At 43.4% G+C, this 20,006-nt stretch overlaps 1 long non-coding RNA gene across 1 annotated transcript in view; it reads left to right on the top strand.

Annotated features, from left to right (window-relative positions):
- The window catches only part of LOC149750526 (uncharacterized), a 127,914-nt gene that overhangs the window by 40,062 nt on the left and 67,846 nt on the right, over positions 1 to 20,006 (top strand). Inside the window, exon 1 of the long non-coding RNA XR_016393193.1 lies at positions 1 to 20,006. This exon is cut by the window's left edge and continues 40,062 nt beyond it; it is cut by the window's right edge and continues 26,541 nt beyond it. This is a non-coding gene — a long non-coding RNA (uncharacterized LOC149750526).

The following is a 20,006-nucleotide window of genomic DNA, read 5'->3' as shown; positions in this document are numbered from 1 at the left end:
AGGGTGGGATAGGGAGGGAGGGAGGGAGACGTAAGAGGGAGGGGATATGGGGATATATGTATACGTATAGCTGATTCATTTTGTTATACAGCAGAAACTAGCACACCATTGTAAAGCAACTATACTCCAATAAAGAAAAAAAATATTATATAACCTTTCCTTGCCTTGGCACCACAAAAAAACCTTTATTATTAAAAAAATTTTGAATCTACGGAAAAATAGAAACAGAATAGTAAAATAAATGCCTGTATAGCTATTTAACAACTGTTAACATTTAGTCATATTTACTTAATCTCTTTTCAGGTTTTTTTTTTGGCTGAAGAATTTGAAGTAAATTACAAACACAATTTTATTTCATCCCTAAATACTTAGTATGTATCTTAAAGAACATGTTCTCCTATAACTACAATGCTATTTTAATCTAAAAAAATTAATAACTATTTCCCAATATCAGTAAATACTTAGTCTGTATTCATATCTCCCAGTGGTTTCTAAATGTATCTCACAGCTGGTTTATTCAAACAAGATCCAAATAGAAGCTTCTCATTAGAGAACCCTATTTTTTCATTGTTGTTTACTTCAGGGACTGGCCTGGTTCTGCTGTTTGCCAGTCAGCAGGTTTGACATTCTTTCAGTAAGTCAGGACAGGAACGTATTTTAAGCTAACTCAATATGAAAACTTAAACAGATAAATTATTCACAACAGTTAATGACTCACGTTTTTTTCTGGGATCCGCTGAAGACTGTTCAGTTGTAGTCTCCCTCTTGCTGCATTCACAGATGGTACAATGATTAGTGATAATGGGTCTTAGGTAGTGCAAAGAAGATGCAAACTAGAGCATCAGAAGACCTGCCAAATGAAATGTACAGAAGAGAAAAAATAGCTCTGGGAAACGCAATGTAAACCAATGAGAAAACTGGATTCAATGCACAGAGTGAAATTTGTACACAACCTCTTCAGGATATGCAGTCATTCCAACAATATTCACAACATCTATTGCATAAGCCAGAGTAAGCAAGTATACTGCACTGAGCCATAATACCACAGCAGCCATTCAGGACAGTCTCCTGCTTTTCATGGGGCCGGGTCAAGAGGTCTTGCTCCTAGACCAAAAGTGAAGCAAGTTAGTTAGGGATGGCCTGGAGTGTCCTCTGAAAACAGTAGTGATCTATCAGAGGTCCTTGAGCAGAGGGCTAAAGTGATGGTGAGGAAGCATTTGAGAAGAGATGAATTTTGCAAAGACTAGCGAAATGGGCTTGGATAGAAGCAGATTTGCACTGGGGACTAAGCTGAGTTATCAGCTAAGATGTTACTGGGTTGATTCAGGATGAAGTATATTTGGGAGTAGACATGTTATAGGGAAACTACTGGAAATATTAGTTTTACTCCTCATAATTCTTTTTACTTTCCATTTGATTTGTGCTATTTATGTCTATGTCTTACTGATATCATCACTGGATTGTGCACTGTTTGAGGGCAGAGCCCATGTCTTTAACATCTTTGTATAGTGCTTTGCACATGGTAAGTGCCTAATACATAAAATGTTTACTTGTATTTAAGATACATCCAGTGCTTTTTAAAAAAGTATGTGCTTATGAATGTAAATCTCATTTACAAAGTTTAATGTTCCTTTTGCGGTATGATCTGAGAGGAAACTATATGGAGTATGGAAAGATTCAGATACATGCAAGGATAAACTAGAAAAGCTAGGTACATGAAGGGAAGATTAGAAATAGAGACTTAGAGAAATATTGAAAGGCCTATGAATCCTCATTACCTAGAGAGTAGAATGGTGGTTGCCAGAGGCTGGGGGTGTGGGGGAAATGGGGAAATTTTGGTCAAAGGGTACAAACTTCCAGTTATAAGATGAATAAGTTCTGGGGATTCAATGTACAGCAAGATGGCTATAGTTAACAATAGCAACTTGAAAGTTGCTAAGAGAATAGATCTTACATGTTCTCACCACACACACAAAAGGTATTCTATGAGGGGATAGAGTTTTAAACTAACCCTATTGTGGCAATCGTTTCAACAATGTATGTGTGTATCAAATCATCACATTGTACACCTTAAACTTACATAGTGTTATACATCATTTATATCTCAGTAAGGTTGGGAAAAAGAAAAGAAATAGAATTCTGGTTTGATTTGGGCAGAGCATAAAGGTAAGAGAGATCTAAAGTGGGAGTAGGATGGTAAGCTAGAATTATGGAGCCCATTGGAAGAGGATAGAATGGAATTAGGAATTAACTTGCATAAGTTAATTTACCACCTAAAGTCATGACTCAGTGAAAGGGCACAGATCTGGGTTCAGACTCATACCCGCTCCTCTAGCTGCACGACCTTGGACAGATTACCAAACCTTTCAGACCTCTTTTCTTTTCTGTATGATGCTAATAATTCCATCTGTTTTCTTCATGGACATGGATTATAGTCTGTGAAGGCAGAGTTACCTAATAACCACACCATAAAGAGTATCTATTATTATTACAATACTACATATACTTCCTGTGGTGGACAGTGCTTCCACCTCTATTGATGAGTGCATCCCAGAGACAGTTGTGCTCAGAAATGCGATTACGTAAAGTGAAATAAATGTAAGAGACAGGAATTGGGTTTTCTGTAGTGTTTCAAGCAAAGCCCTTCTCCCCTGACCTCTGTCCATCTCCTAACCCTCTTGGTTTATATAGACATCTTCTGCTGCCCAGGGTCATGAGGTCATCCATGACTGAAGCCTCTTCCTAACTCCTGGTTGCCAAAAGCTTGCAAGGCTTTGTGTCCTGCAGGCCCTGCTTTCCAAGGTCTGTTCTGGGTCTAGCCCACTGGCCAGAGGTTTTTACAAGGAAGAGCACTCTCCACTCAGCTCCCAAGCAAGAACGACTTCCCCTAACCTCCTTGGTGACCAAATTATCTTTATCTAAAGCAAACTGTTCTTAAAGAGTTTAGAAAGCAAGACATCTTTGTTTTCCCAGGAGAGAGGGTTTCGCCACTGTATTTGGCAGGTTCTTGTCATGGCTTGGGTGTTGTCAAGAGATAAGTAAAAGCTAGTTCGATGTCTTTGCAAATCATGGCTGTCTACTCTCTAGGACCACAGTCCTGCTCTCAGATTTTAGCTTGCATGAGGATCAGCTGGGGTATTTAAAACCTGGATTCCTGGACCCCATCATTAATAGGTCTGGGATAGCCTGTGCTTTTAATGAGCATTCCAGGTGGTGATAATGCAGGAGACAAAGGCATCATACTTGGAGAAATATGGAAGCAAGCCCAGTTGCCCAAATGTTGGTCCGTGGAATTGGCTCTCTGGGAATTGGTTTTTAGCAAGTTGACCAGGAGCTAGGAGACACTGCCCTAAAGCAAATAGGGTCTTTTCAGCATGGTTTCAGGACTGTAAATCTCCTCAGTCATTTCTTGGCTGTGGGGCCATGGTCTTTACTAGTAAACCCTCTGTGGTCACCTTATAGCTTGTTTGGCATTTCACAAGAAGCTTTTGGATATATACATACACATATATATATGTATTTTTTCTTATTCTTCACTCTGTTTACTTTAGCTTCTTAATTATGGAATGATTTTTGATAAAACCTTCTCCAGATGATCAAGATGGTCTGACGTTGACGTTGTGCTGGAGAATCACTCCAAGCATATTCATATTAACTTTGAAAACTTCCTTTGTTTATTCATTCTTTAAAAAATATTTGTATGACAAGTGATTGTGTGACAGGAGCTATGTAGTTGCTAATCAGACAGTAGTGCACAAAGGCAGACTACTTTCCAGGAGCTTACTACATTAGTAGAGGCATTTATTCATCAAATCACCACATCAACACATGTAAAATTGCAACAGTGACAAAGTCTCTGCAAGTCCAGTAGTAATAAGGGAATTTGACCTCAACAGAGATGTCAGCACAGCTTCCCTGAGGGAGTGATCGTTGACCTGAGATCCAGGTAACCAGAAGAAGGAGGAAGATTTTTCTAGACAGTGGAACAGCACATGAAAGTCCTGAAGCAGATTGGAGAGTTGAGGGGTATGAGAGATATTTAGCAGGTGAATTGATAAGATTTGGTGATAGGGTGGCCATGGGAAATAGCAGGAGGATGATGTCAAGGATGATTTCTAGATTGATGGTTGAAGGATGGTATCATTCAGAAAGTCAGGAAACACTGGAAATAGAGTTGTCTTTTTTGTTTCTGTCTTTGTCTGGGAGATTGGGACATGGGAAAGACAATGAGTAGGTTTTGATCCTGGTTAATTGGAAGTGCCTTGAGATTCTAACAGGGGCTGGTGGGTATGTGGCTGAGGAGGGATCTGGACTCACCGTAGGAAACTGTGAGTCATGTGAGAATCAGTGGTAATAGAAGCAGTGGGTAAGGGTAAGATTTTCCAGAGACAGAGTAGAGAGAGAATTATGGAAGTCTTAGGACTGAGCAATAACATTAAAAAAATTATTGCTTATTTTTTAATTGAAGTATAGTTGATGTACAATATTATATGTTACAAGTGTACAATGTAGTGACTCACAATTTTTCAAGGTTATACTCCATTTATAGTTATTATAAAATATTGACTATATTACCTGTGTTGTACAATATATCCTTATAGCTTATTTAATACCTAATAGTTTGTACCTCTTACTCTCCTACCCCTGTGTTGCCTTTCCCCCTTCCCTCTCTCCACTGGTAACCACTAGTTTGTTCTCCATATCTGTGAGTCTGCTTCTTTTTTGTTACATTCACAAGTTTGTTGTGTAAAGTGATACCACATATAAGTGATATCATACAGTATTTGTCTTTCTCTGACTTGTTTCACTTAGCATAATACTCTTCAAGTACATCCATGTTGCTGCAAATGGCAAAATTTCATTCTTTTTTACAGCTGAGTAGTATTCCATTGTATATTTGTACCACATCTTCTTTATCCATTCATCTCTTGATGGACATTTAGGTTGCTTCCATATCTTGGCAATGTAATAATGCTGCTATGAACATTGGGGTGCATGTATCTTTTCAAATTAGTGTTTTTGTGTTTTTTGGATCCATACCCAGGAGTGGAGTTGCTGGGTCATACAGTAGTTCTATTTTTAGTTTTTTGAGAAACCTCCATACTGTTTTTCACAGTGGCTGCCCCATTTTACAGGAAATCCTAACATTTAAAGGGCAGGAAGAGGAGGAGGAGCCAGCAAACAGAAGGTTGAGCAAAGTTCATTTTCCTCATGTGAAAAGTTTAGACGTTAAAAGTCAACTGGAAGGGCTTCCCTGGTGGCGCAGTGGTTGAGAGTCCGCCTGCCGATGCAGGGGACACAGGTTCGTGCCCCGGTCTGGGAGGACCTCCGCATGCCGCAGAGCGGCTGGGCCTGTGAGCCATGGCCGCTGAGCCTGCGCATCCTGAGCCTGCCCTCCGCAACGGCAGAGGCCACAACAGTGAGAGGCCTGCGTACCGCAAAAAAAAAAAAAAAAAGTCAACTGGAAGAAACCAGTTGTTTGAAGGATGTTGAATGTATAAGAGAGAGAAGGTTCAATAATGAAAAAAGCCTAGGAAGGCAGGAAGGGATGGGATCCAGAGTCTTATGTCTCAAAGAGATTATGGTGACATTGTCACCAAATATTTTGCTGAATTTATGGCAGGAAACAGATATTATCAGGGGTTTCACAGGGCCGGTGTGCTTTGGTTTTAGCTTCCAACTTGACATTTCTTGCCTGGGAGGAGATGTTTCAGCGAATGTGCAAGAGCTGTGCATTTTTGCAGACTCTTTCAGGATCCATGAGTTTCTATGTGAAAAAATTCATCTACGACATTCCCATCATCCAAACCGATCTTCCAGTGTCCACAATGCTCTGTGCCCTGACTTGTCCTCAAAAGGAAAGACTTGAAGAAGGCAATACTTGTTTTTTTTTCCTTTTCTATTTTCCTCAACAGAATTATTCAGCCATATGGAAATCCTATTTTAAATTCCATGAATCAGCTCTCCCTAGTGAAAGATTTTAGCATTTGGGGGCAGTTTTTGTGGAAACGTTTTGCAGGATATGAAGTGACAGCTGCCTCTTTTCAGACACCCTGATTCCAGCTGCAACAGTGATTTGGGTTCCAGAAAGTTATCAGACTAAAAGGACTCATGCCATAGACAGAAAGCAACCAATAAATTTAATGTCACTGAAGCTGTGCTTAGATCCTATAATATTGTTGGAGAAAGTGTATAATTCTGGAATTGTTGTTGGAAAAGACTGCTAATGCTGATCCCAGAAGGAGACCAGATTTGACAATCAAATGGGAAGGAAGGTCAGGACTTGGGATGGAAATGGGAAGATCTAGAAAGAGGCACTGGAGTGAGAGCTGGGCCATGTAAGATTATTAATTTTTTAGAAGGTATAATCATTAAAAAAACAGTCTGTGAGCAAGAGGCATCTCAGGATTGGATTTGGGGCTGAAAGGCCTGGAGAAAAGATGCCAAACAGACTGACTGGCCGGTTGCAGCGAGGGAGGTTTTGTCTGAGGACTGTCTGTGAGCCTGAGGCCTGGAAAACAAGTGCAATGTTTTGTTTATTTATTTCTGATATTTTTAATGCTCAGAAATGTTAAACAAGAGAGCTCTGATTTAAACTAGGGAAATGGAACGAGTTTCAGAAACCTCATCGATGTGTGAACCAGTACCAAAAGGGTGCTGAGAAATGTGCAATTATGTGCCTTCTGCTTAAATCTGCATGTACATCGTGTCCCAAGAGTCTCTCACTCAGTAGGAGGTTTATTTGTGGTGGGTTGAGTAGGTAGTTGGGGAGCAGGTTCTGAGTCTAAAAGCAAAGCTTTTGAAAGAGAAATGTTCACTGCCCTAGATCACAGCATTGGAAAGTTATCCAAGGGCTGGCAAACCAGTAGGGACGTTTCATCTTGTTTTGCTTGATCTGGGCATATTTTGTCACCATCTTTATTAATTCATTTATTGTCTTATATATAGCATCTATGTCTTATTGATACCACTCATATACCATCATATATCTATATATCTCTAGATATCTATATATATTTAAAATTTACCATTATATATCCCTAATGCCTGTAATACTGCCTGGCACAAAGTAAACGCAATCACTCCTTCTCTGCAATCATCTATGTCTAATTTTTCTTAGAAACATTCTTTCAGCAAATGTTTATTCTGGTGCTCTCAGGCCTGCCCTAGGCATCTCTCCCCAGGATATTAACCTTCGGGGTACCCTACCCAGAGAAGCTCATTTCCAACCGTATCTTACCCAGCAAACAGAGGATTATGTTCCCAGGCAGCCCTGCAATTGCAAATAAAAAAGCTCTAGCCTGGAATTATTTTTGGAAAGCAAGAGTGACAAAATACATTGCCGTACTACATCAGGAAAATGCAAAGTAGAGAGGGAAAGACACATATGGAAAAGGCAAAGAACATAAAAATGAATTACAAGGAACCAAATCAGCATGCAAATGGTGAGAGAGAGCCCCTCTGGCATCCTTCATCCCGACAGGTCCCGAAGCACAGCCTGCACCTTCCCGAGGAGTCATTTCAGCCTCCTGGGGAGGAGCTGGCAGCTGCAATCTGCCAAAGACAAATGTTTGTCTACAAGCAGGAGAGAGGGCATTGCCGCAAAGTGTCCCTCACCAGGGGGCTTTGACTCTTGCCTGGAACAGGCTCTTCTGTACATCTCCCCATGGGTCTCTGGGCATCCCCCAGGGGCTCAGTGGACAGAAGTGCACTGAACTCTCTGGGTTTTTCATTGATCTACAGAAGATGCTCAGAAAATGTTAGTCCTCTTCCTCTGGGGCCACGTTTCAGGCCTGGCACCTGCAAAATTTGTCTGTGTGATTTTGAAATGGCTGTCCCATGTAAGGTGGCAAGAGCAACATGCCCAAGGGTTTTTGTTAGGTGAATGTCAGTGGGACCAGGTGAGGCCTGCCCAGGGGGACCCTTCACAGCTTTTGTCAGAGTCTTGTGAGCCATCCTCACATGGCAAACCCTGTCCAGACGATACTAGGTTTTTATAGAATGCCCGCCTTATGTCCAGCACTGTGGACAGGGACTGTGAATTACGTCTACAAAGGTGTTTAGAACATGGCCTCTGCCCTGAAGTGTTTGTAATATGGATAGGAAGAAGGTAATGCTGACAACTGATAGATTATAAGTGCTGAGCTCAGAAACAGACATGGTCTGTATTGCAGAGCATAAGAAGGGCTCTGCCATCCTGGCATGGAAATGCTATACCTCCATCAGTGCAACAAAAGATGACAGTTTCTCTATGGCAGCAGCATCTCCGGCTGAATTAAAGAGATTTAGAAAAACTGATAAGGACAAATAAAAGCCCTTAATTTTTCTAGCATTCTTTTGTGTCAAGCACTGTACCAGGCACTGTTCCTCATGAATCTTTATTACAACCTGACAAGGATGAGTATTATATTAAAAACCACAGTTTACAGGTGAAGAGACTGATACTCTGAGAGATAACCCAAGGTCACACAGGCAGGGTCAGGATGCACACCTAGGTCTTTTGGACAATAAAAGCCAATGTTCCTTTTTGGCTGTGCTACACTGCCTCTCACAGAATGCTCTAAGTATGGAACATTTTCCTTAATAACCTTCTGACATAACCTTGGAATAGGGACCCAGAGCCTTGGTAGAAAGAGTAAGTGGCAAACTACAGCATCACAGAGTAGAGGGGAGAGTTAACAAGCACCTCTGCCAGTTTGCTGCTCTCTGTTGTCAAGTGAGGCAGCTCTTCCCATGTCTAAAACAACCGACAAACAAACACTGCCCCACCCTCCCTAGCCCAGGGTCACTACTATGTATCTGAGGGGGTGGAGGCTGCTTGGAGGGTGTTGTGACCTCTTAGCCAGTGAGGTCCCCAGAATGATGTGCTTCCTTCAAGGAAGGACTATTGCAGCCAGATGAGACAGGGGGTGAGCTGAAAAGGGAAGGGACTCAGAATTATAGGTCCTGGGTCCAAGTTCCATTTCTTCCCTTTCCTGCCTAGTCACTGAACCATCTAGGCTAGAACACTGGGTAATTGTACCATCTACTTCCCAGGGTTTTGAAAGATTGAAATAAAGTTCCAGAGCGTGAGAGCTTTGGAAAATGCTGCACACATGTCACGTACTGTTTGATGTGAAGCACTGCTGTAGGTGATGGGTAGCTTATTTTTTAATGTGTAGTTTTAAAAATTCCCACTGAAAATAGACCCCAAATGACACCGTTGGCAGAGTATGAGAGAAAGAGCTGACTGTTGTCTGTAGAAGCCATGAAACTACACTCAGAAAGCCATTGGCTTCAAGGAGAGCCTCAGACTGAGTGGAGTAGCTGAGAGAATGGCCTCATTGGGTCCCGCAGGTGGAGGGAGGCCTCTGGTCAGAGACAGCAGTTGCTCAGAGCAGTGTGGGTGGCTCAGAGGGGTCTCAGGCGGCACTTGACCGCTGGTGCTGAAATCACTATCCCCAGCATGGGCCTGCTGATGACGTCCTCCCTGCACTTGACGGGCATCAGCCGGGCTATGTGGAAGCCCAAAGATTGAGCCAACTGGGGTAGCAGAGAAGAGCAGTAAGAAAAGAAAGAAAGAAAGCCCCCCAGCAAAATGCTATCCTATTATGGATTAGTAGGCAACTGGGGTAGCAGAGAAAAGAAAAGAAAGAAAGAACCCCCCCCCAGCAAAATGCTATCCTATTATGGATTAGCAGACTCTTTCCCTGGACCCTTGGTTCTCCCTTTCACCATTCTAGAGCAAAATAATGGAATGATTGTGTAGCTGGGACAGACTCCTGGTCTGTCGATCTGGAAATGGGGCCTGCTTTCCAACCCAGCCCTGGGTAGATGGAGGGTGGGAAGGGAGCTCATGGACCATGCTGTTGGGTTGATACTGTCCTTCCTTCATGGTGGACTTTCCACCTTGGAGCTCAGTTGCCCTGCCTTGGTTAGCCCTGGGGATCTGTAGTTGCATTAGTCTACCTGCTAATGTCAAGAGCATATTTTGTAAAGATTAGACTCTCTTGCCTTGATCTATTTGGGAGGGAGGATTGGTGGTCCCATGATGAAAAGATATTTCAGGTTCAGAACTTAAAATCTAGTGATCAGAGGAGCTCCAGAGAATGCCAAGAGGGCTTGGATGGGTTTTGAGCATCCCTTCCAGCACTTAGCCAACCTGAAAACACTGCTCAGAGTCTGGCCTAGTCCAAGAAAGTCAGACTCTTTAATACAAGGGAATATAATCAGAACTCATACCACTACTCTTTCATCAGGGACCTATGGTAGCCACTGTCAATCAATTGTAACACTCTTTGGACTAGAGCCTAGTCTTCCCGGCATTAGAAGTCTTTTCAATAGAGAGCTGTATGAAAATTTACCAATTGTCAGGAGCTGTCACTTGAAATTTATTCATTCATTCATTCATGTGACAAATATTATTGAGCTTTTACTTTATGCCAAGCAATGTAATAGGCACCAGGATACAATGCTGGGAAAAATCAGAAAATATTCTTGCTCTTCAGAGTTTAAAGTTCAGTGGGAGAGCTAGATGTTACACAGTAATCATCCCAACAAATGCAAAATTGCAGTGGTGACCAGTGTGTCAAAGGAGAAATATCTAGTGCTCATAAGCAAAAGATGGCACCTGGCCAGAGAAGTCAGGGAAGAAGTGATGGCTGAGCTGAGACCTGAAGGATGGCTAGAGGTTAACCAGGCTGAGGGTAGGGCGTGGAAGAACACTTCAGGCAGAGGGAAGAGCTTGTGTGCAGCCTGCAATGTGAGGGAGCACAGTGAGTGTGAGGGTGAGGCTAGAGAGGCAGGTGGGGCCCGGGTCCTGTTGGGTTTCCTCAGCCAAGTTAATGGGGTTTTGTTTATATTCTGAGAGCAATGAGAGGCAACCAAGGAGTTTTCTGCTGATACAACGTGTGCTTTGAAAAGATCACTCTGGATAGAATGAGTGTGGAAAATAGATTGGAGGAACTCATTGGGAACGAGGGTAGACCAATGTCCTGGGTCATGATGTTACTGGCATTTTGTATTGAGGGTTGTAGTAAAAAAAAAAAAATTCTGGAAATCACTGCTCTGGAGGCTTCTAAGGAAACAGGTCTATTCTGGGGTTCTGAGCCAATGAGAAAAAACTCAGTACTGAAAGGAGAGGGGCTTTAAGAAGATGTTTAAATAATTCACTCCAATCTTGGGGCCTTGGCCAGGATGTCATAGGGTTTTCTAGGATGGTTCCACATCTCTGGACCCAGGGGCAAAGAAGCATCTCGAGCACCTAAGTCAGCGGTAGGGCCAGGTTATAAATCCACTCCTCCCAAACCCCATGCATGATACTTGCTGAAAAGGAAGGAGACAAAAGAAAGCAAATTTGCTTTTGAGGGCGCATGACTACCTCCAGGGGTGCATCCTTACAGAACATGTACATCTGTTAAGGCTTCATGGGTTGGCAATGACTACATCAGGTCTAAGGACTCCTTTTGTCTCCACAAAGTCCGTCTCCCAAGTCTTCTCAAACCAGTGAAGAACTTTCCCATTTCTAAAGATTTCTAGGATTGAAAGCTCCCTAATCCACCCTTTACTACATTTTCTATGTTGGGTAAAGACTTTAACAGAAGCTTCCGTACTGCATCCTTGTACCTGTGGATCAAGCTCAGAATCCAGGGCTTCTGAGAACATCAGAGCTCAGACATTTGGGTTGTTGAGTATGTTGTAGGCACCCTGCATTTAGCAATCTGACATATGAGCCATGGAGAGCTGGTTCTCTTCGTTGCCACAGAAACCAAATTGAGCTGGATTTAGCATTAAATTACAGGGTATACACAGAGATGGAGTTAAACATTTGTCTACCACTGCTTGTTTCTTTTCTTTTCAAATTGAACCTTCCCAGCAAGTGGTAGCAACACCTGTGAAGTTAAATGGGGCCAGCAGAACATGTTGTGACAAAGGAGTGAGGGTTCTGGAATCTTTGTAAGTGGCAAGGACACAGATTTCCACCAAAGGCAGGGTTACTGCCCAAGCATCTCCCTCCAAGGCTTTAGGTCCTGCCAATTCAGAAGGAATATCTCAGGGAGGATGGGAAAGAGAATTGGATAGAGTCTAGAGCTGTGGCTTCTGATACAGTTACCGCATGTGGATTTTGAGCACTTGAGATGTGGCTAGTTCAGATTGAGATGTGTTATAAATGTGAAACACATGTCAGATTTCAAAGGCTTAATATGATAAAAAGAATGTAAAACGTCTCATAAATTTTTAGTACTTACTACATGTTGAAATGATAATATTTTGGATCTCTTGGTTCAAATGCAATATATTACGAAATTATTTCCACCCGTATCTTTTTATAATTTTTAATGTTGCTACTAGAAAATTTAAAATCACATATGTGGCTCACATTACATCTCTATTGGACAGTGCTGCTTTAGTGACTGTCGTTCTAATGCTCAGTTGATTTGCCATCAACCCACTTGTTTAATCTTGAGATACTTCAGATTTTTTATCTGCAAATGGAGGTACTAACACCCTCTCTAGCTTCTTCACAGGTTTACTACCAAGATGTAATTTGATGCTAGAGTGGATTCTGTAGTGCACTGTTGATTTCCCCTTTAGGTACTTATTTCACCAGCTGCCAGAATATTGGCCGCTGCTGACTTAGGTGAGGCCCTCTTCAGGAATTGCTTGCAGCTGTTCTTTCAGATGGGTCTATAAAATGCGAGTGGTTCATCCGGTATCAAGCACAGGCAGGGCCAGAGATCACAAGGAAGCTACATGTGCAAGTGGCTCAGACCTCCGTATTACCACTACGATTGCCTCTCCTTCAGCTGACACCCATGCCTGTGGCTGCAGTGGAGCCTCCATTATCTACAGCTCATGGAGGAGAAAAACGTCATGTATGGGTTACAGATGGGTTGGCTTTACTTGTGGGTGAAGGCTGAAAGTGGACTGCTGTGAACCACAGTCCCACTTGCTAGTGGTCCCTAAAGAGAGATGAGAGAAAATCCTCTCAATAGGCAGAGCTTGGAGAGGTAGTCCTGGTCATCCGTTCTGTGTAGAAAGAGAAGTAAACAAAAGTAATAATAGACATAGACTCATTAGAATAGTGAATGGTTTGGCTGTTGGTCAGGAGCCTGGAAAGAAAAAGGCTGAAAGATTGAGGGCATGGGGGGCTGGGGAAGAGGCGTGTGAGTGGACATCTGGGAGTGGGCATAAAGAGTTAGGATCTATGCATAGCATGTTAATACCACCGGAGAGCAGCCATGGTGGGAGAGGCACTAAATAACTAAGTAGGTGAAATGACTCAGCCAGTTGACATCAGCCAGCCTCTGTCTTCAGGCACCTCAGTATCTGAACAATGGACGGTGGTCCCATGGTGGCAGGGATCAAGGAAATCCACATGGTATACAATCTAAATAAACAACCACTATAGGACACTGTGACCCCAAAAGATAGAATATAGGGATCCAGGAACCAAAGGGTAAAGTATGAGTGGTCCTGCTTACTCTCCCTCCCAGTGACTCCCTTGTAGAATTTGTGCTCCCCAGCCCCACAGTTGTAGACTCTGTGGGTCTAAGGGTGCTGGTTCCCAGAGTGGGGATGCTTTCATCAGGATGTACGATAAGAGCCCATTATACTTTAAGCTGTCATTGCCATCTGGTCTCTTCTGGTTCCTTGTACCAAGAGGTCAGCAGGCAAGGAAAGAAGTCACCACTCTGGCAGGAGCCACTGACCCTGGTAATCAGGAGGAAGTAAGCTCTTGGTACTTCCCTGTCCACTATGAGGTAAATGGACAAGTGTAACAGTCATGGCAGAGAGAGGTGTGGTGACCAGGGGCTTGGTCTCTTCAGGGATGAGGGCCTGTGTCACCCTAGCGGGTAAATTACCTAGAACAGCAAAGGTGTTGGCCAAGGGTGAGAGGAATCCAGAACGGATAATAGAGGAGGGAGATGTGAGAATCAGTTGCAGCCTCAAGATCAGATGTGGTAATGGTGGTTTGTCCCACTAATCTTCCTCTGGTGGTTTCTCCTGGTGAATAGAGCAGCGAGAATAGCACAGAAGTTGCTCCCAGAAGGGGCACACTTCTATGGGAAGTGTGAAGTATGAAGTACGAAGCAAGTGATCTGGGTGGTACAAAAGATGCACCGTATGGGATGCTGTGGTGTGCTGCCCAGAATTCCTATATGGGACCGAAGTGTTGGCTACTAATGACTCACATCAGAGTTCCTCTAAGATCCATCCTCAACTGAAGGTAGCCAAAGGTCACACCTCGTCCCTGAGGGAAGCCTACAACCAGCGACTGGTTGCTGTGGAATATGGACTGCTTCTTTGTCTTGATTCAGAATAACTTTGTAGGGAAGCCCAGTTCCTGAGCTTCCTATAGGATTCAACTTCTCCCTCTGCCTAATTTTGCTTCTCTTACTCCCTTAAAGGGAGAGCACCCCCAGTAAATTTCCTGCATGCAAATATCTGTCTCAGAGTGTGTTTCCAAGACCACCCAACATAGGAGTGATGCCCCCGGTCTTGGTATGGTACAAACCACACTTTATACAGCCCTGGGAGCTCTGGGTTCTAGTCAGAGCTCTTCATGGGTTGGGTTAGTAACTTAACCTACCTGGCTGACCCAGGTTCTTTATGTGTAAAATGGTGACAGCAAGGAAGTAGTTTGGAGAGGTGGTCAAAAGTCCCTTTAAACTGTGACTTTCCATATGTGTGAAATGGTTAAGGAGAAGTAAGGGTTACGTGAACATCTGGGAGGACCTTTGGAATACTTGAGATGTCTTTTGCTTTACAGATGAGAAAGCTCAGAATCAGAGAGGTTAAGTGATCTTCCCATCCCATGGCTGCCTTGCTAGAAAGTAGCAGAATGGGAATTTGGACCCAGGCTTCAGTGTGACACCATGTCTGGAGTTTATCCCCTTCATCGTCTCTGGATCTCTGATGTCAGTGACTATGGCAGAGATGCAGGAGTGGGTAGGAAAGAGGATGCTCAAGGTTGCTTAGGGGCTCCTGACCAGCCAGCTGCCCCTACTGCACAGCTTTGCATTCTTCTTGCCACTAAGAACCTTAACCTCCATTGCCAGGAGGTTATAGCCTTTGTCCTAGGGCAGTGCTTCTTAAACTCCAACGTGCAGACGAGTCGCATGGGCTCTTATGAAAGTTTAAATTCTAATTCAGCAGGTCTGAGGAAGGGCCTGAGGTTCTGCATTTCAAACATGCTTCTAGTTGTTGATACTGCTGGCCCATAGTCCACACTTTGAGTAGGAAGGTAGTCCCTTTGAGAGCAGTTCTCCAATTCTAGAGTGCATCAGAAACACCCGGGAACTTATTAAAATTACTCACCCTCATAGATTCAGATTTAGTAGGTATAGGGGTTAATAGGTGGGCAGCTCTAATTTTAACAAATGCTCTTGGTAATTGAGGTAACCACCAATGTTTGAGAATCCGTAGCTGTGACCTTCACAGTTACAGTCAACATTTGTGTTCATGATTAAGCTGAACAGGCAGCATATGACTGCTGCATGAAGAAGAAAGAGGCACAACCATAGCCTGGGCATCTCTGAGGACACAGCTACTGGAGATGCACTGAGTGTTCAACGTGGACTGGGCACAAATAAACACAGAAAGAACCCCTGGGACTTTAAAAATTGGCCTTAGAAGGTTATAGTTTGTATTAAAAACAATCAAGAAATTGAGATAAAATATCTCAATTTATTTATAAAATGTGGTTATTTATAAAATGTATTTTTTTATCATTAAAAAATAAATAAAATGTATTTTCATAGTAGTTCTAAATGTTATAATAATTAAAGAGCTTTATCTCTATCTCAAGGTGATGGAGGTTGATGGGATGCTTGCGGGCTGCACGTGAGGCCATTTTGTTACAACTCTGGCAAAACTGAGATTAAGATTGTAGACCCGGGCTGTGGGAGCAGAGGGTCCTGCTTGAGAATGCATTGTTTTGTTCTCGAGCTTCCTTCCAGAGTTTGTCCAAGATGCCTGTCAAGATGGCATCAACATTCTTCTAAATGTCTTTCTTAGACTATTTAGGGTATGAACACCCAAATGCATTCTTCAGTGATGTTGTTTGGGCAAAATGGACCTACCTCCCCTCAACTGTCTCCAGATGGTTTACCTGCCAGCCAGCCTGCTTCTCCCAAAGACACCCTCTATCTCCCCCACTGCTCACTACCTGCTGTTTGGCTAATGGACGTTCTCTCTGCCTGACAAAGGAGAAGGTTCTACTGCCTCAGTACAGGGTGGGCTGGGCATGGAGAGTGAGTAATGACATGTCCCCGAGAAATCCACCTCCCTGCCAAATGTGCACGCCAACTTACACCTACGGAGAGTCTGGTTGCCTTTGTTTGAGCATCAGAAGAAAATCAGATTAACCCTGAAGGGGGGCGCTGTTGGCAAGACAAGCAGGATGGGCTGGCTATGGTCCTCCCACAGTGCCTTTCAGCACCAGGGGCTGGAGACCCCTCACACAGCTGACCTAGGACTTGCCTTGGAAAGCCTCCACCCCTCGGCTGGCTTCACAACCCCCGGTAATAGTGCAGGTCAGAATATTGTGGGAGAGGAAGAGTCCTTCAGGATATGGAGCCTGCAAAAAGAATGGGAGGCAAGAGGATAGATTAATGGAGTGGGAATTTGGCCAAGACAGCAGTGCTGGCACCATTCTCTAGTGAGGGAAGTGTCCCAGGTGCCCATGGACGAAGCTCCATGGATGGGCCCAAAGGCCTGGGTTTTGCTTATACCCACCTTTAAACATTTTTATTTTATTTTTTCATTTGTATTTTTTTCCAGCTTTATTGACATATAATTGATATATGATATTGTGTAAATTTAAGGTAGATACATTTTCAGGTCTTACATTTAAGTCTTTAATCCATTTTGAGTTAATTTTCGTGAGTGGTATATTATAGGGGTTCAGTTTCACTCTTTTGCACGTGGATATTCAGTTTTCCCAACACCATGTAATGACGTGACTACCCTTTCCCCACTGAGTATTCTTTTTTTTTTTGCGGTACGCGGACCTCTTACTGTTGTGGCCTCTCCTGTTGCGGAGCACAGGCTCCGGACGCGCAGGCTCAGCGGCCATGGCTCACGGGCCCAGCCGCTCCGCGGCATGTGGGATCTTCCCAGACCGGGGCACGAACCCGTCCCACTGAGCATTCTTGACTTACGACCACCTTTTAAAGACATCTTCCCTCCTGGTATTCTCGGGTACTTCCCCCAAATGATTACCTCTTATACTTCAGTTTGGGCCCTTGTCACCTTCCTTGAAGATTTTTGTCCTTTATGTAACTTTTGCCATCAATAGGAGGTCTTATGAAATAAACTGCCTAATTAATTAAACAACTATTGACTGTGGACCTAATTTTTGCCACGTACCACACTGAGAACTAAGTGGGGAGCAAGATCAACCTGATGACCAAATAGAGTTTGTTGAATGAATGAATGAATGTAGTGATAATTGCTGACCTCCTCTGAGTGGGTGTGAGGTCTAAATACCTTATTATCTCAGTTAATTCTTACAGTTTTCCTAGCAGGAAACACTTCTATTATGCCCAGTTTACAGATAAGTGAGATACGCAGTGGTTGTGTGAGGCTGTAGAGCTTCCTTTGGTGGAAAATCGTGGTACTTGGCATTTTTCCATCTCTAGGCCGTGAAGCTGCAGTTTTGCTTCCAAGGTCCTTTACTGGGGGTGGGATAAGAACAAAGGTAAGTGGGGTTCACAACAGGATCTTTTATCCTTTATTTCAAGAGATGAACGTTCAGAAAAATTGGGGGGGAAACTTTGTTCAATGCAAAATCATTGTTTCTTATCTCATTGGTTTGAGTGATAGAAATAAAACCCTTAAAATAATAAGGACTGATGTGATTTTGGGGAGGCAGTGAATAGGAAAGAAGAGACTAAGAAAAGACCTGGAAAGCATGTGTTTTTTTCAGACAGTCTTGGGGGGATGGGACCCCCAGGAGACCAGTAGGTGGTAACAGTAAAAATTTAAAAAATTGAGATATAACTGATATATAACATTGTATAAGTTTTAAGTGTATAATGTGTTAACTCGATGTATTTATATGTTGCAGTATGATTTCTGCTGAAACATCTAAGAGGCCAGGAGAGTGGATTTGATTTTAGAGGCCCTTGAGAAATCAGTGTGGGGAGCTAGCTCCCAGATGGTTAACTGGCAGAAGCCCTCCTGGATGCAAAGACTTGGATATTGAATCTCCTTTCATAGGACTTGGGCTCTTATAGGGGACACAGCATTCAAACACAAAGAGCTGCACTACAAAGTATAATGCAGAGGGGAGAGAGGCCTATAGCAAGCAGTAGTGAAGAAAATTCTGCTGCAAAATTTCTATTTGTCAAAGAGAAAGAAATCTGAACTGCATCAGTTCAATATAGCCTTTACTCGGGGTGAGAGAAGTCTGTGTTGGAATAAAATGGAGCCACTGTGAGACCTTGGGCAGCCTCTTTACCATTGGGATCCTCAGCTGAACTAGAAGTCTCTAAAGCTTCTTTCCATTCCGCATGGGAGAGGAGAAACAAACAGTAAGGAAGGAGAAAGACCTGTGCTACAAGGCCTCTGCCAAGGTTTTCTGGGAGAGGTCACTGGCTCACAGTCTGACATGGGGAATCGGTACCAATTTTACAGGCGGCCTGTTTTCCCTTCACTGTAGGGGATCTGACCCCTTCAGGCACAGAGCTGCTTGGAAATAACAGCACTGTGGTTTTCAAGAAACAGCATTATTGCAGGCAGAGAGACTTCAGAGCCAGCAGGTGGTGCTCTTTCTCCTGAAACAAATTGAAGTCTGCAGCTTGGCTTGTAGACAGCGCAGGGAGGGGCAAGCAGAATAAGATCTCTGCAGTCCGCAGGCATCCAAGGGGCCAGGGCAAAATGGCTTGTCAGGACTGACCCCGCACCCTGGGCTTAACTATCCCCTCACTTGGATGTGCCCTGGAGCACTGACCAAAGCGAATGTGCACAGTCCCCTCTCCTGACCTTAGCACTAGCTACTGCATTTGCAGGAGAATCTTCAGTGTCACAGATGACTGCACATTTAGATCATGAGAGGGAAGAGTCACACCATTTCTGGGTGTGATAAGCTACTTATCACTTATCATGTGGGCAGGTGAGGGGTCAGGGTCATCCTGCCATGTTGGGTGAGACAATGTCCCATGTGGAACATTTAAAAACTCAGTGAAACCCTCCCCGCAAAATGAAACACTTAGGTATAATCTAAGGGAGGCAGGATTATGGGAATATCCTTTACCTGGAGGACCTGGGCTCTACCTGGGAAATGTTACAATTTTTCAGAGAAGAAAAATCTGAAATTGGGTCTCCTTTCAAGACATATTAAGCAGAAGCAAGCAAACAAAAAAGACACACACAGAATAATCTCATAATAGTGTGAAAAGATCACTGGATGGGAATTCAGGAAGCTGGCCGGTAAGGACACTAACTAGCTGTGTGACTTTAGGCAAATTCTTTTCTCTGGTCCTCAGTCTCACTTTGATCATCAGTAGTAGTTAATTGCTAAGGTCTCTTCTAGCCCCACATTTAATAGCATATATTTCCGTGTGTGTGTGTGTGTGTGTGTGAGAGAGAGAGAGAGAGAGAGGGAGAGAGATGGAGACAGAGACAGAGACAAAGAGAGAGGCAGGCTCTCAAATTAGGCAGGATAGGAGCATGCATTATTGTTGGGGACTGAGAAAACCCCTTCTTGTTGATTTCTATTTTAATCTCTAAAGTCCATAGTGACCACACCCCGTGGAAAAAGCCATGCCACCTTCACCCATCTGGGAACTGAGGTCCTGCCTTCATAAGCATCGTAACCAACATACACGTGCTTATACTCTTCATTTAGTTCTAGAACAGCCATGGGCTTCCCATCGAAACCCACATCTTCTGGCTTCTGGGGGGCAACTTTAACATACCAAGTTCCTGTAGGGAGAGAGAGTGAGCTCTTCTTCGCTCCTGAGGCGTTGGAAACATTTGGTAGAGGTGAAGAGAGGGGAGACACGGCGGAGGACAGGTTG

Source organism: Delphinapterus leucas, chromosome 1, assembly GCF_059928025.1.
Source record: "Delphinapterus leucas isolate spDelLeu-1000000601 "Yukka" chromosome 1, BTC_Dleu_Yukka2, whole genome shotgun sequence".
In the NCBI taxonomy this organism is placed as follows: domain Eukaryota; kingdom Metazoa; phylum Chordata; class Mammalia; order Artiodactyla; family Monodontidae; genus Delphinapterus; species Delphinapterus leucas.
This window is presented reverse-complemented; position numbering and strand designations above follow the sequence as displayed.